Here is a 15,230-nt window from a genome sequence, read left to right as displayed (position 1 = left end):
GTATTCTTATTATCAGAATTTTTTCACATTAGTTGTTGACAATCCAAATCATGTCTTATGATACTCAGAGATCCCTGGCTGGGATGATGCCACAATTTCTCCCTCCCTTGTCTCTTGGAATAGGAAGTACACCCATATTTGGTCTCAGCTCTAGCCTTCCCTGCCTTTCATAAAAGAGAATGAGAGTGAGTTGGTTCAGAATAGTGGCTAAATATCTCCAAGGGACACAAAATGTCGGGTCATCTAAATCAAAGAAAATGCTCCTATCTAATGTGCTTTATATTAGTCTTGGTTATAACTTGAAAGTCCTGAAAAGATATAAGATTTTTATTATCTCAAATTGGTTGGTTCCTTATGGACGGCAGTTCCTTTGGGGAAGCACTGGGCTGCATTCACATAGTCAGGGGACACTGGTTCAAATCCTAGCTACAACACTGTGTCTAACCCTTATTTTCTTAGGAGTTAGAGTAGGTGATCACTAATGTCTCCTCTAACTAGAACTCCATCATCCTATGACCTCAGAATAAGGCTGTATTTGTTGTAAGATTAAATTATTGATCTGAGTAGAATTGATCTTCTGCTCCTACATATAATTATTGTTGTCTCATATCTCCTTGGGTCAAACAAGGATTTCTGGACAACAAGAAGAAAATGATGTGAGGATAGCCAAAATGAACACACCATTGGTGTGAATGAGTATGCTCATTGATATATGTTAATTAATAAATTATAAAATTGTATCTACTTACTATGAACATGACTTTGTCCCTGTTTCTTGAAATGGCAAATGACTCTCAGATCATAAGGATCAACATAGTGATGACTCTAAATTATAGAAGAAATACCTTGTATTTTACACCAGGACATTCTCCATATGGCATGAGAAAGAAACTTGTTACTGTGCTTTTAAAGGTTTCTGAAGTCAGTTCTAAGTCAAGTATTTAGAAACAAGACCATCTCTATAAAGTATTAAGCAAGCAAAATTTTGGGACACCATGAACTTCCTCTTTTTATTTTCCATCATTGTTTCTACTAATTATTTTATTCATTTAACAATTATTTTAAATTCCTACCATATAGGGAACATTATTCTAAACATTAGAAGAGATACAAAATTTTGATAAATGACAATCTCTGCCCTCACAGAACTTAAGGTCTTTTTGTCAACCATTTGACTACATTCAGATCCCCAAAATTCTTATGTTCTTTCTCATTGTCTCAATCAGCCAGCTTTCAGAAAAAGTATGAACCCAATTAGAGAGAAAGCTCAGTAAAGCTTTAAAAACAGAAAGGTAACGACTGTTATCACTTTAATTAAAAAAAAAAAAAAAAAAAAAAAAACCTAAATGGACAGAGTGTAAGACTTGAACTTCTGGATCAGGAAACCTGAATTCAAATTCTACTTTATACTCATATTAGGTGTGTTGTCTTTGGCAAATCACTTAACCATTTGGTTTCCATTTCTTCAACTGTAAAATGGAGCTAATAATAGCACCTATCTTAAAGAGATAAATGAGATAACATTGTAAAATTCTTTGCATAAAACCTAAAAGCACTATAAAATTTCTAAATTAAATATAGTGATTATATGAATCTCTCTTCTATTTTGATGTTGATTGTAAAACCCAGGATTCTTGGCTATCATTTTTTATCTGTCCCTTATATTGCTCTAGAAATAGGTGTGTTAACATGAGGGAAGATAAGAAAATCACTTTCCTCTTTTTTTTCTTTTTGGTTTATGTTTTTCCAGACTATATAAATTACAAAGTATACTAAATGGATGGCAGACAATAACTCCATCACAAAATAAGTGAAAACAGTATCCTTGACAAAATACTTCAGTTCAGTTAGAGATTTGCAGGAAAGAAATCTTACTTATCCTCAGTGAGCCTTTCTCACCAACAATTTGTGATATTGAATAAAAATTAGAATGAGAGAATGAAGAAATGATATATTTACAGGAGTAGTGTAGCCAGCCCCAACTCCCATTTCTGGGATACTACAAAACACATATGATATTATAAGACTATCGGTTATACTACAGCCAGGCCTGAATGGGCTTGTATCATTTTGTTTTCAGTAAAGCACAAGTTAGTTAAGTTCTACTTACAAATACACTTTTCTACAGCAATGTAATTGACAAGAACAGTGTTAGGGGAAAAAAAGCAAAACAATAAAAAGTTGGGATAATTGCAGTTGTAACAACCAGCTTTGGCCCAGGAAAGGAGAGGAGAGAAGAGAAGAAAATAAACTCCTCTACATTGTAATAATGGGGGTAGAAACATACATACATATATGTGTGTATGTATGTGTATGTGTGTATATGTATATAACCCTATCTATATACATATATAAATAAAATCAACCTTGGTTGATGTAGTTTTAATGAAATGCTTTTTCTTTTTCTTTTTATTCTTTGATGTAAATCATGATTTCATAGATATGGAAAAGAAGTATATATTCAGACATAGTCACCTTTATTATAAAAACAAAAAGTATCATAAAAGGTTAACCTTTTAATCTCCTGTACACACATACAGACTAATGTCTAAGGTGAAAAATAACTCGATCAATAAAGGTAGGAAGAAACATTAAGACCAAAATGACTCAGTTGATGTCAGGTGGATGTACCTTATGAATTTATCAGTCATTTAAGTTTCTTTTGAACACAGCAAAGGAGAAATGGGAAAGCTTCTAGCCTGTATCACCTTTTGGCCTTTTCTCTAGTTGCCCAGACATTCTGTCATAAGGTTAGACATGGTGACTTTGAGACTTCCATGACAGTTTCTTCTTAAGAGAGGTTGTAGTTCCAGAATCTATGTTTGGTAACTATTGTTATAACATCAGACCTGATGGTTTTGAATCATTCATGACATTTTTTTTTTTTTTCCTTATGGGAGGCTCTGAGCTTATAGGATGCATGGAAAAATACTGACTATATTTTTGAAGAATAACACTGTTGTGTACCATAAATAATATTGTGTCCAGTACCAGTATGTTTTTCCTCTATGTTAACACTCCCTTTAAATATTTTGCCCTGACCCTCACCCCTTATAGGCAATTCAGTCAGCTCCAAGGAGACCAGCCAAAAATCATAATAAAAGAACCTTACTGTCAGTACACTCAAGAGCATACCTTCCTGTTGAAGTATTCCTTTTCTGCTAAATGAATCCTTGTCTCTGTATTTCCCATTGTAGTGTCATCCTTATAGGAGTCATACTCTGTTAGTGATTATGACAGAGCTGTGTATTGGGCCCTCTTTTTCCTCTCTTTCCCTCCTCCTCTTCCACAATGCTTACAATAAAGCTTTGCATTGAACTGACTCCTATTATTTTGTTATTCTCAGCATTCAAATTCATTAAGTATTGTTTTTTGTGGCTATTTTTGACTAGCCCAAAGGTCTGAGATGGGTGCCATGATAAGAATTTATATTATTAATAACCACACTTAAATTGCAGGAATAGAGCACTAGGAGTCCATTTGTAGAAAGCATGAGAGAAAGCATTTACAAAGCATGGAGACATGAGATTGAATGTTGGTAGTAACCACAGAAAGCAGGCCAATTTGGCTTAACCTGCAAGTGAATTAAGAGAATCGATACCCAAAAACCCTAGAAAGGTAGCCTAGAATTAAATTGTGAAGCAATAATATCTAATATATAATAATACTGCTTTATATTTACATAGTACTTTCTTGTTTACAAAGAGCTTTCCAAAGAATTCTATAACATAGACAGATTAAAAATGATTACTTCAGAAGGAAGACAAGTTTGGGAGAGAGGAAGGATCACTTAATTTGGAGTTGGATGACTTGTCTCTAAACCTATTGTGTTCACCTTTGAAAAGTTCCTTTCTCTTTATGGACTTCACTTTCCTGATCTATAAAAGAAAGGGTGAAACTTGATGATCTATATGATCCCATAGGGCTAAATAATTTGCCCAAGGTCACATTAAATAACAACTAATAAATCTGGGATTTATCCCAGGGTTTTTGATGCCAAGATCATTGCTAATTCCATCCTATCATACTGCTTCTCCATGAAATCCATCAAAAAAGAGAAATCATCTTTGGTTATACACAACAATGATTACTTTAATTAGTTCATGGAATGGAGAGTTTAATATGCCTTCTGGAAAATCCTACCTGGGACTTTGGCAAACTTTGTCCTAATCAAATCCTTGTCTTTTCTGCTTGATTTGCTTTTATCTCAATAGTTTCTATTAAAAAATATAAAGCTGCTATGTTTCAATCCTAAATTTAAAAATCTCTTTACAAGGGTGAATATGACTGATTAAGGCAATTTTTACCAAGGAGGAGTAGTTGGTGTACTTAGTGACCCAGAGAGGATTATCAGTCAATCAATAAACATCTATCAATATAAATATGTCATTGTCAACATAAAGCATCTAAAATGTATTGGGCACTGTCCTAAATAGTAGTGTTACAAAAAGATAATCCCTTTTGCTAAGGAAATTATAATCTAATAGAGATGACAAATATCTACAAAGAAAGCTACATACGTGAAAAATAGGAAATAATTAATAGAGGAAAGATATTGGAATTAAAAGGGATTAGGGAAAACTTTTGGTAAAAGTTAGGATGTTAGTTGAAACTTGAAAGAAACTAAGGATGTCAGTAATCTGAGCAGTGAAGAGATAGTGGGGTTTTTTTTAATTTTTAAAATGTATTTATTTAAAATTTAAATACAAATAGAAAATTCAAAAAAGAAAAAAAACATTGTCATGTATAAAGCAGAAGATAAGAGAGGATTCAAAATATGTAACAATAAATTTCCATTTCAAGAAAACATACATAATCATAGAACATTGTATTCAAAATGGACCATCTTTTCTTTGCTGTTTTTTAAGTTTTCTTTTGTCCTCTACTGTGAACCTTTTAATTTATTCTTCCCCGGCCACTTTTGCACTGACTTGTCATATTTCCCAAGCAAGTTAAAGTTAAACATAGTACATGTATATGTGTATGTATGTATAACATATATGTCTACACCAAATGGCAGAGTAAAGGCAGGAAGCTGCTGGACTCTCTCCCAGTTGTCCTGGAAAACCACATGAAACAAAGTCTCTCAACTGAGTCTGATAGAATGAAACCTCTCTCCATCTCCAGATAAACTGAAAAAAAAATCAAGAAGGTCAATTGCATTGGGGTGCAAAGGGTGTTCAACTCAGGTCAGATAGATTCTGGGAAAGCCTTTGAGAGGCAAATCAGTAACTAAGGCCCTCAGTCCTGGCTCAGTGGAGGAGCACAGCAGGGAAACAGCTCCCAGTCCCAGCTCAAAAGCCAAATTCTAAGAAATCAGGCTGTTTACTGAACAGAGAAGACAAAGCTATCCCCTGCAAACACAAGGAGGCCCTGTGCTCAAAGCTAAGACTCAGAGCTTCACAAGAAGTTTAGGACAGTGCCCCCTTTACCCAAAGAACAGAGCTCCACCTTAAAAGTAAAAAAAAAAAAAAAAAAAAAAAAGGAAATACCAAAAGAAAAAGAAAGAAAATAAACAAGAAATATAAAAGAACCTTGACCATATAAAGGTACTATGGCAACAGGGCAGACCAAAACATAAACTCAGAAAAGAATAGAATGTCTACAAGAAGAAAACTCAAAGAGTGAAATATATTAGTCTCAAGCTCAAAGAGGCTTCTTTGAAATGCTCATAAAAGACTTCAAGAGGCAAATAAGAGAATTAAAAGAAAAAGTTAGAAAAGAAAGGAGAGGTATGTGTGAGAGAGTCTACAGTTTGGAAAAGGAAGGAAAAAAATTGTTTAAAGAAAACAACTCCTTAAACAGTACAATAAATCAAATGGAAAAAGAGATAAAAAGATAACTGAAGAAAATTGTAATACTTCATTGGCAAAACATCTGACTTGGAAAATAGATCAATTTTTAAAAAGGCAATTTAAAAATTAATGGTCAACCTGAAGGTCATGACTAAAAAAAGAGCCTGAATAGTATTCTACAAGAAATCATTGTGGAAAACTGACCCAATATTCTAAAAACAGGGTTGGAGGATACTCGATGAAAGAATCCATTGATCACCTTCAGAGGAAAAAAAAATCCCACAAGAAAAACCCCAAGGAGCTTTTTTGCAAAACTCCAAAATGATAATCTCAAGGAAAAAATAATGCAAGTTGCCAGACAAATAAAATTCAAATATCAAGTAGCAACAGTCAGGATTATCCAGGATCTGGCAGCTTCTACAATAAAGGAGCAAAGGGCCTGGAAAATCATATTCCAGGAGGTAAAGGATCTGGGGTTACAACCAAAAATTAACAACCTAGCTAGACTCAACATTATCTGACAGGGGAGGTGATGGATCTTCAATGAAGTAAGAGACTTTCAATCATTTCTATTGAAAAAAAAACAGAACTAAATAGAAAATTTATTCTGGAAACACAGGACTCAAGAGAAGCACAAAAAGGAAAATGGGAAAATATATATGTTCAAAGGTTAAACAATATCCATAACTCTTGAGAACTGTAACTAACACTGGGGCAGACAGAAGATGGATGGCATCCCAAGGACTGAGGGTATGGTTGTAAATGACTTCTGATTATAACATCAAAGAAAAAGTCATCAGGAGAGTGGGAAAATGGCTGTACTGGAAAAAGAGGAAAGGGAAAATCTGAGACAATTAATTCACATGAAGAGATGAAAAATATGTATTATAATCCAGGGAAAGAAGAAAGGGAATGGAATGAGCATTGTCTGAAGCTTGATCTCATTAATTTTGACTTAAAGAGAGAATAACATAATCATTCTGTTGAGTATAGAAATTTATCTAACTCTATAAAGAAATAGGAGGAGAAAGAGGAAAAGAAAAGAGAGGAAAATGATAGCAGGGAGGGCAGAAACACTCAAGGAAAAAGGTGAGAGAAGGGAGAAGGGTTGATAGAAGATAAAGTATTGGGTGGAGTGATTTAACAAAGCACTACTAAGAAAAGGGGGAAGGGGTGATAGGAGATAAGGTAGTGGGGTTGGATTAAAAAAAAACATAAGGCTGAGGACAGGATGGAAAGAAAAAAAATATATAAAAGAGAGAAAATATAGAGCTGATAATCTTAAATATTAATATGAATGGGGTGAACTCTCTCATAAAACAGAAGCAGTAGATTAAAAACAGAATTCTACGGTATATTGTTTACAAGAAACACATCTGACACACAGATACATACAGAGTAAAGGTAGGAGGCTGAAGCAGAATTTATTTTGCTTCAGTTGAATTAAAAAAAAGCAATTGTAACAATTCTGATCTCAGATAAAGCAAAAGTAAAAACAGATCATATTAAAAAGATAAGGAGGAAAAATACATCTCCATAAAGGGTCCTATAAACAATGAAGTAGTGATGATATTAAATGTATTTGCACCATGTAGAACAGGCAAATTCCTAGAGAACATTTTAAGCCAGTTATAGGAAGACATAGACAGCAAAACTATTCTTATGGTGGACCTCAACCTTTCCCTCTCAGAATCAGTCAAATCTAAGCACAAAATAAACAAGAAAGAAACTAGAGATATTTATAGGATCCTAGAAAACCTAGATATGATAGACCTCTGGAGAAAACTAAATAGGGACAGAAAGAAATACATCCTTTTCTTGGAAGTACATGGCACTTACACAAAAATTGACCATTAGAACAAAAAAAATCCCGCATCAAATGTAAAAAGGAAGAAATAATAAATGCTTCCTTTTCAGACCATAATGCAACAAAAATATATTCAATAAAGGTCCAGAGCAAGATAGACTTAAAACCAATCGGATATTAAAAAATCTAATGCTAAAGAATGAGTGCTCAAAAAACAAATCACAGAGACAATCCATAATTTCATCCAAGAAAATGTCTATAATGAGACAACATACCAAAACATATGGGATGCAGCCGATGCAGTTTTATGGGAAATTTTGTATCTCTAAATAACTCTATAAATAAAATAGAAAAAGAGAAGATCAATGAATTAGGCATGCAACTAAAAAAGTTAGAAAGAGAATGAATTAAAAATACCCAAGTAAATTCCAAATGAGAAATTTTGAAATTCAAAGGAGAGACTACTAAAAGTGGTCTACTTGTTCAGTGCCATACCAATCAGACTGCCAAAACATTATTTTATAGAAGTAGAAAAAATAATAAAATTTATCTGGAAGAACAAAAGGTCAAGTATAACAAGGGAATTAATGGAAAAAAATATAAAAAAAGAATGTCTTAGCAGTATCAAAGCTAAAACTATGTTAAAAACATCAGATATCAAAACTTTTTGGTACTGTCTAAGAAATAGAGTGGTGAATCCATGGAATAGCTTAGATATACATGACAATAATCAAGGAAGGCCTTTAGCAATGTAGTATTTGATAATCCCCCAAACTTCTGGAATAAGAACTCACTCTGAGAAAATGGAAAATAATATGTCAGAAACTCTGCATAGACCTACATCTCATAGCCCATACACAAATGATGTCAACATGTATACATGACTTGGGCATAAAAGATGGTACCATAAACAAGTTAGGAGAACAAGGGATAATTTCCCTATCTGATCTTTGGAAAAAGGAGGAATTTATTACCATAGAAGAACTAGAGAACATTACAAAAGGCACAATGCACAATTCTCATTACCTTAAATTAAAAAAGGTTTTGCACAAACAAAACCAATAAAAACAAGATTAAAATGGAACTATAAAGCTAGGAAAGAATCTTTACAGCCAGTATTTCTGAAAGGTCTCATTTAAAGGTGTCATTTCTAAAATATATTAAGAACTGTGTCAAATTTATAAGAATACAAATCATTCCCCAATTCATAAATGTTCAAAAGATATGAACAGAAAATTTTCAGATGAAGAAATGAAAGCCATCTATAGTTATATGAAAAAATGCTCAAAATCACTATTGATTAGAGAAAAACAAATTAAAATAACTCTGAGTTACCACTTCACACCTCTCAGATTGACTAAGATGACAGGAAAAAGATAATGTTGGAGGGGATGTGGGAAAACTGGAACCCTAATGCATTGTTGGAGTTGTGAACTGATCCAAGCATTCTGGAAAGCAATCTGGAACTATGCCGAAAGGATTATCAAACTGTAGATACCCTTTGACCCAGTAGAAATGTTTGTAGCAGCTCTTTTTGTGTTAGCAAAGAATTGAAAAATGTGTAGATGCTCATCAACTGGGGAATGGTTGAACAAAGTTTGGTACATGAAGTTAATAGAATATTATTGGTCTATAAAAAGTAATGAACAAGCTGGTTTTAGAAAGGCCTGGAAAAATTTACTTGAACTGATGCTGAGCTAAACAAACAGATTCAGGAATATATTGTACACAATAAAAGCAAGAATGTGTGATGATCAGCTATGAAAGACTTGGTTCTTCCAGTGATTCAGTGATCCAAATCTTTCCCAATAGCTTTTGCACAGAAAATGCCATCTGCATCCACAAAAAGAAGTAAGACACCTGAATGTAAATTAGCACATGTTATGTTCACTTCTGTTTTTTTCTTTTTTTAAATTTCTCCCATGGTTTTTCCTTCTTGCTCTGATTTTTCTCTCCCAACGTGATTGAGTGCACACACACACACACACACACACACACACATGTGCGCACACTCATTCTTTCCTCTTTAACCTCTTTTAGATATACATAGGATTTATGAACCACTGCCTCTCCTCCTTCATGTGATTTGCCCTCATTTTTTTTTTTATTTAATAGCCTTTTATTTACAGGTTATATGTATGAGTAATTTTACAGCATTAACAATTGCCAAACCTCTTGTTCCAATATTTCACCTCTTACCTCCCACCCCCTCCCCCAGATGGCAGGATGACCAGTAGATGTTAAATATATTAAAATATAAATTAGATACACAATAAGTATACGTGACCAAACTGTTATTTTGCTGTACAAAAAGAATCAGACTCTGAAATATTGTACAATTAGCTTGTGAAGGAAATCAAAAATGCAGGTGGGCATAAATATAGGGATTGGGAATTCAATGTAATGGTTTTTAGTCATCTCCCAGAGTTCTTTTTCTGGGCATAGCTAGTTCAGTTCATTACTGCTCCATTAGAAATGATTTGGTTGACCTCGTTGCTGAGGATGGCCAGGTCCATCAGAACTGGTCATCATATAGTATTGTTGTTGAAGTATATAATGATCTCCTGGTCCTGCTCATTTCACTCAGCATCAGTTCGTGTAAGTCTCTCCAGGCCTTTCTGAAATCATCCTGTTGGTCATTTCTTACAGAACAATAATATTCCTTAATATTCATATACCACAATTTATTCAGCCATTCTCCAACTGATGATTTGCCCTCATTTGTATAACATAATTACTGTTTTTACATTTTCCTACATTGTTTTGCTTTGTAAAATGATATTATATTCTAATCTACATGAATCTTTCTTTTTTTAAATAAAAAGGTTTTTAATAATCAAAATATATACACAATTTTTGACATTTGTGCCTACAAAACCCTGTGTTCTAATTTTCCCCTCCCTTCCCCCACTCCCTCCCCCAGTCACCAAGTAATCGAAATATGTTAAACATATTCAGTTCCTCCATACATATTTCTTCAAATATCATGCTACACAAGAAAAATCAGATCAAAAAGGGGAAAAAATGAGAAAGAAAACAAAATGCAAGCAAACAACACAAAGTAAAAATGCTATGTTATGGTCCACTCTCAGTTCCCACAATCCTCTCTCTGTGCATAGATGGCTCTCTTCATCACAAGATCATTGAAATTGGCCTCAATCATCTCATTGTTGAGAGAGTCATATCCCATCAGAATTGATCACCGTAGTGGTGTTGTTGCTATATATATAATCTCCTAGTTCTGCTGGTTTTACTTAGTCTCAGTTCATGTAAGTCTCTCCAGGTCTCTCTGAAATTATCCTGCCAGTCATTTTTTAGAGAATAATAATATAATGTAACATTCATATATGTTATGAATTTATCTTGTTCGGCTGATGGGCATCCACTCTGTTTCCCAGTTTCTAGCCACTATAGAAAGGGCTGCCAGAAACATTTTTGCACATACAGGTCACTTTCCCTCCTTTATGATCTCTTTGGTATATAAGCCCAGTAGAAACACTGCTGAGTCAAAGAGTATGCACATTTTGATAATTTTTTGGGCATAGTTCCAAATTACTCTCTAGAATGGTTGAATCAGTTCACAGTTCCACCAACAATGTATCAGTGTCCCTGTTTTCCCACATGCCCTCCAACATTTGTCATTATCTTTTCTTGTCATCTTAGCCAATCTGAGAGGTGTGTAATTATATCAATCTTTCTAATAACAATATTAGATATATAATTTACATATCCATGTACAAAATATAAAGTTTGTCATTATTAAGTACCTTGAAAATAATCTTTGATATATACCTTATATTTCTCTTGGATCCTATATGTCAAATTTTTCTATTAAGTTTAAGTTTAGTTGCAACAAATCCTAAAAGTCTGGCATTTTATTTCATTTCCATTTTTTCGTTGAAGATAATGCTTAATTTTGCTGAATATAATATTTTTGGCTCCAATTCTAGTTTTTTTTTTTTTGATCTGTGATATATATTATTCCAAGATCTGTGTTCTTCTATAGATCTTGTGTGATTCTAATTATAGCTCCAGTATATTTGAATTTTTTTGTTCTTGTCATTGTTGTTGTTGTCGCTTGTAAAATTCTCTCTTTGTTCTGGAGGTTTTGAAATTTAGCAATAATATTCCTATAGGTTTTCTTCATAAGAACTCCTTTTCAGGTGATGATCAGCATGTTTTTTTTTTCTCTTTCTACTTTCCTCTTGGGCTCTAGCACTTCAGTATAATTGTCTTTATTTCTTGTATTATTATATCAGATTTATTTATTCATTTATTTATTTTTGGTCAGAGCTTTTAGGTAGTCCAATTATTCTTATATTTTCTTCTCTTGATCTGTTCCTTTGATCTGTTGTTATTCTTATGAAATGTCTTACATTCTCTTTTAGTTTTCATTCTTTATGTTTTATTTTATTATTTCTTGGTCTCTTATAACTTCACTGGTATTTTTTACTCAATTACAATTTTCAAAGAGTTATCCCCCCCTTGAAACTCTGTCTTCTTTTTTAGTTGATTAACTTTCTTTACATACTCTTCTTTTTTTTTTTTTTTTGATTATGCTTATTTTTAGTTTTTCCTCAGTCTTTCTCATTTAATTTTTAAAATCTTTTGAGTTTTTTCATAAATTTATTGTGATAGGTAAAATGACATTTAACATTGCTCTTTGGGGTAGGAAAGGCTTTTTTTTTTTTTTTTAACTTCAGTATCCTCTTTGAAGATGAATCCCAGTCATCCTTCCCATAGTAACTTTCTATGGGTTAGGTTCTTTCTTCTTTGACTGCTCATTTTCTTTCAGAGGGTGCTAGTGTAATCCTATGGTGGGAGAAAAGAGGTCTCTGGCATCAGATCTCTCTTTCAGTTCTCACCTCTTGTCCCAAACACAAAACTAAGAACTTACTTCCTGTAAGTGCTTGCTACTGGCAGTGTTCTACCTTCACTCATTTCACACAAATATATATTTTTATTCTCATAACTCTTTGTTGGTTTAATTATGACCTCTGCTTTTATAAATCATGGGCCATTTTGATTATAACTCTGTTGATATTATTGCAGAAATTGCTGGACATTACATCTAATCCACGTGTTTCTATTCAGTGAAACTGCCATTGATATAATCCTTTAAATTCTTCATAAAGCCAGTGCTTTGGCAACTTTCCTATCAATATTTTAGTTTTCCTTCACTCTCATATATAACTGGTTTAGACATCCTTCTGTTTGGATGACTTCAAATATACTTTAAATCAAATTCATATATTTTAAATCATTTGACCTATAAAATTGTTAATTTTGACTATATCGCAGCCTGCTCACTTGCCTTATACCTCTCTATTGTCCTGTGAGTGACCTACAATTTTCATTGTATTTTTTGTATAATTGCAAACTATAGCATTTCATGATTTTTCACATAATATCCCTAGAATTTATACACACACACACACACACACTCTCTTACACACATATCTATGTGTGTGTATGTATATATGTATGCATGCAGATGTAGATATGTATTTTCCTTTAAAGAAACTTTTAAGGTTATTAAACGTGCCACACAATTTTCTGTAGCTAATCCAGTCTGCTCTCTTCTTCCTACTCAATGCTGAGTCAGTTAGTTTTTATATACACAGTCTCTATTAGGGATGTACAGTATTGATGAATTAGCTTTATTAGATTTTTCATCCAAAACCAAATCAAAATCAACATCTGTAAAAGTGGCATTCTTCAAATATTTACTTTTCCTTATAGGAATTGCAAAATTCAAGTCTTTGGAATAATTATGGATCTTATTTAAGTAAATCTGCAGTTTGGTGTCATTATCACAAAGAGGAACATCACCTATAGGTATAGAGATTTGGTTTATAATCTTATTGGCATAGAAAACTCTCAGATAAATAAACTCCCTCTCCCAATGTCCTTTTCTCTACAACTTATTCAACACAATCACAGTTATCCTGTAAAGTAGTTTAAATTTTCAAATTTTTACTATTTAAAATTTTATCTATCTATCTATCTATCTATCTATCTATTTTTCTAGTAATTGGTCCAGCCCCATGGAAACATGCAAAGTAGAGTCAAATAATGCAATCACTTGCATTCATTACTTAAATTAATTGAAAACTTAGCTGTATAAATTAGATACCTAGAACAGTGAAAGATGTTGTGACTTGCCAAGGTCTTCCTATATTTTTGATTTCTTGTTGGGAATAGTGGTTAAGTGATGCAATGGATAACAGCCATATCTGAAGTCAGGAAGACTTGAGTTCAAATCTGGTCTCAGACACTTATTAAGCTGTGTGAACTTGGGCAAGTCACAATACTGTTTGCCTTAACTCCTCATCTGTAAAGTGAGAAGGACATAGAAAATACTGCAGTATTTTTGCCAACAGAATCCAAAATAGGGTCATGAATAGTCAGATATAACTGAAAACAACTGAACAACAAAATGTGTGTGTGTGTGTGTGTGTGTGTGTGTATTGTTTTACAGTTTCACAGTTGCTTACCATAAGCTCTGCTATCAGAGATGAGCAACTATCCCATGGAGTGATGCTCGTTATTGCTTTTGGATACAGAATAAAGTCAAATTCACCAACTCCTTTATGTGATCCAAGGAGCCATCCCGCTATTTAGCTCCCATTTCTCTGTTATTCAATTTCCAGGGGATTAAAGCACACAGGTTAAGTAATTTGGCCAGAGTCATACAAGTAGTAAATGATTATGATTGGATTTGAATTCAGGCCTTCCTGACTCTAGTCCTATGTTTATATTTACTGAGCTATCTAATTGCCTCCTTTATTACACCCTATCAAAGTTCTAATAACAATAACAACAGTTATCAAATTTATAATCTACTCAGGGCAGCTAGATTGTACAGTGGTTAGACTGACAGTCCTGAAATCAGGAGGACCTGAGTTCAAATCCTGCCTCAGACACTTAACATTTCCTAGTTGTGTGACTCTGGGCAAGTGATTTAATCCCAATTCACATAAACACAAAACTAGTGTACGCATTTTGGAAATGGAAATCTGGACATAGTAGATGTATCTTATCTAGTAAGATTTTAGAATTAAATTCTAGAAATAAATCATATTTTGAAAGTCATTTGCTATTTTTATGCTTCCAGGAAGATTCCAGTTGCATAAAAAATACTGAATTGTCTAATTGAATATTACTGTGCTAAGCTGAATTTTATTTGGAGTAATTACTCAAATGTTCTTCATCTTCCATTGATAAATTCTGGGAAATGCCCATCTTCCCTTTCTTCATCTATAGAACCATGCTCACTAAGGGAATTATTGTTAGGGATGGATTCTGTATCACTGAGGGATGTTTGATTGTATTGTGGGTGTGTTTATGTCACTTCACATCAAAATGATGTGTCAGATTTTGATGAAAAGGCCTGACTGGGGTGAGCACAGCTTAATTGTTTGTGTTGAACAAACTGACAAACAGTCTGACCTGGTTAGTGTTCTGATATGTGGCAGAGAATTCACCTCTGTCATTTGAAGACAGGAATGTACCATTCTCACCAAATCTGGTCTACTGGCATATGACATGGGGTCAGACTCAACTTTTGGCCTTGACTTTATTACCAAAAAGTTATATGGTCATAGGTTTCTTAGCTCCTTTACTTG

This window comes from Sarcophilus harrisii, chromosome 1 (genome assembly GCF_902635505.1).
Source record: "Sarcophilus harrisii chromosome 1, mSarHar1.11, whole genome shotgun sequence".
Lineage (NCBI taxonomy): Eukaryota > Metazoa > Chordata > Mammalia > Dasyuromorphia > Dasyuridae > Sarcophilus > Sarcophilus harrisii.
Note: the sequence above shows the minus strand (reverse complement) of the source record.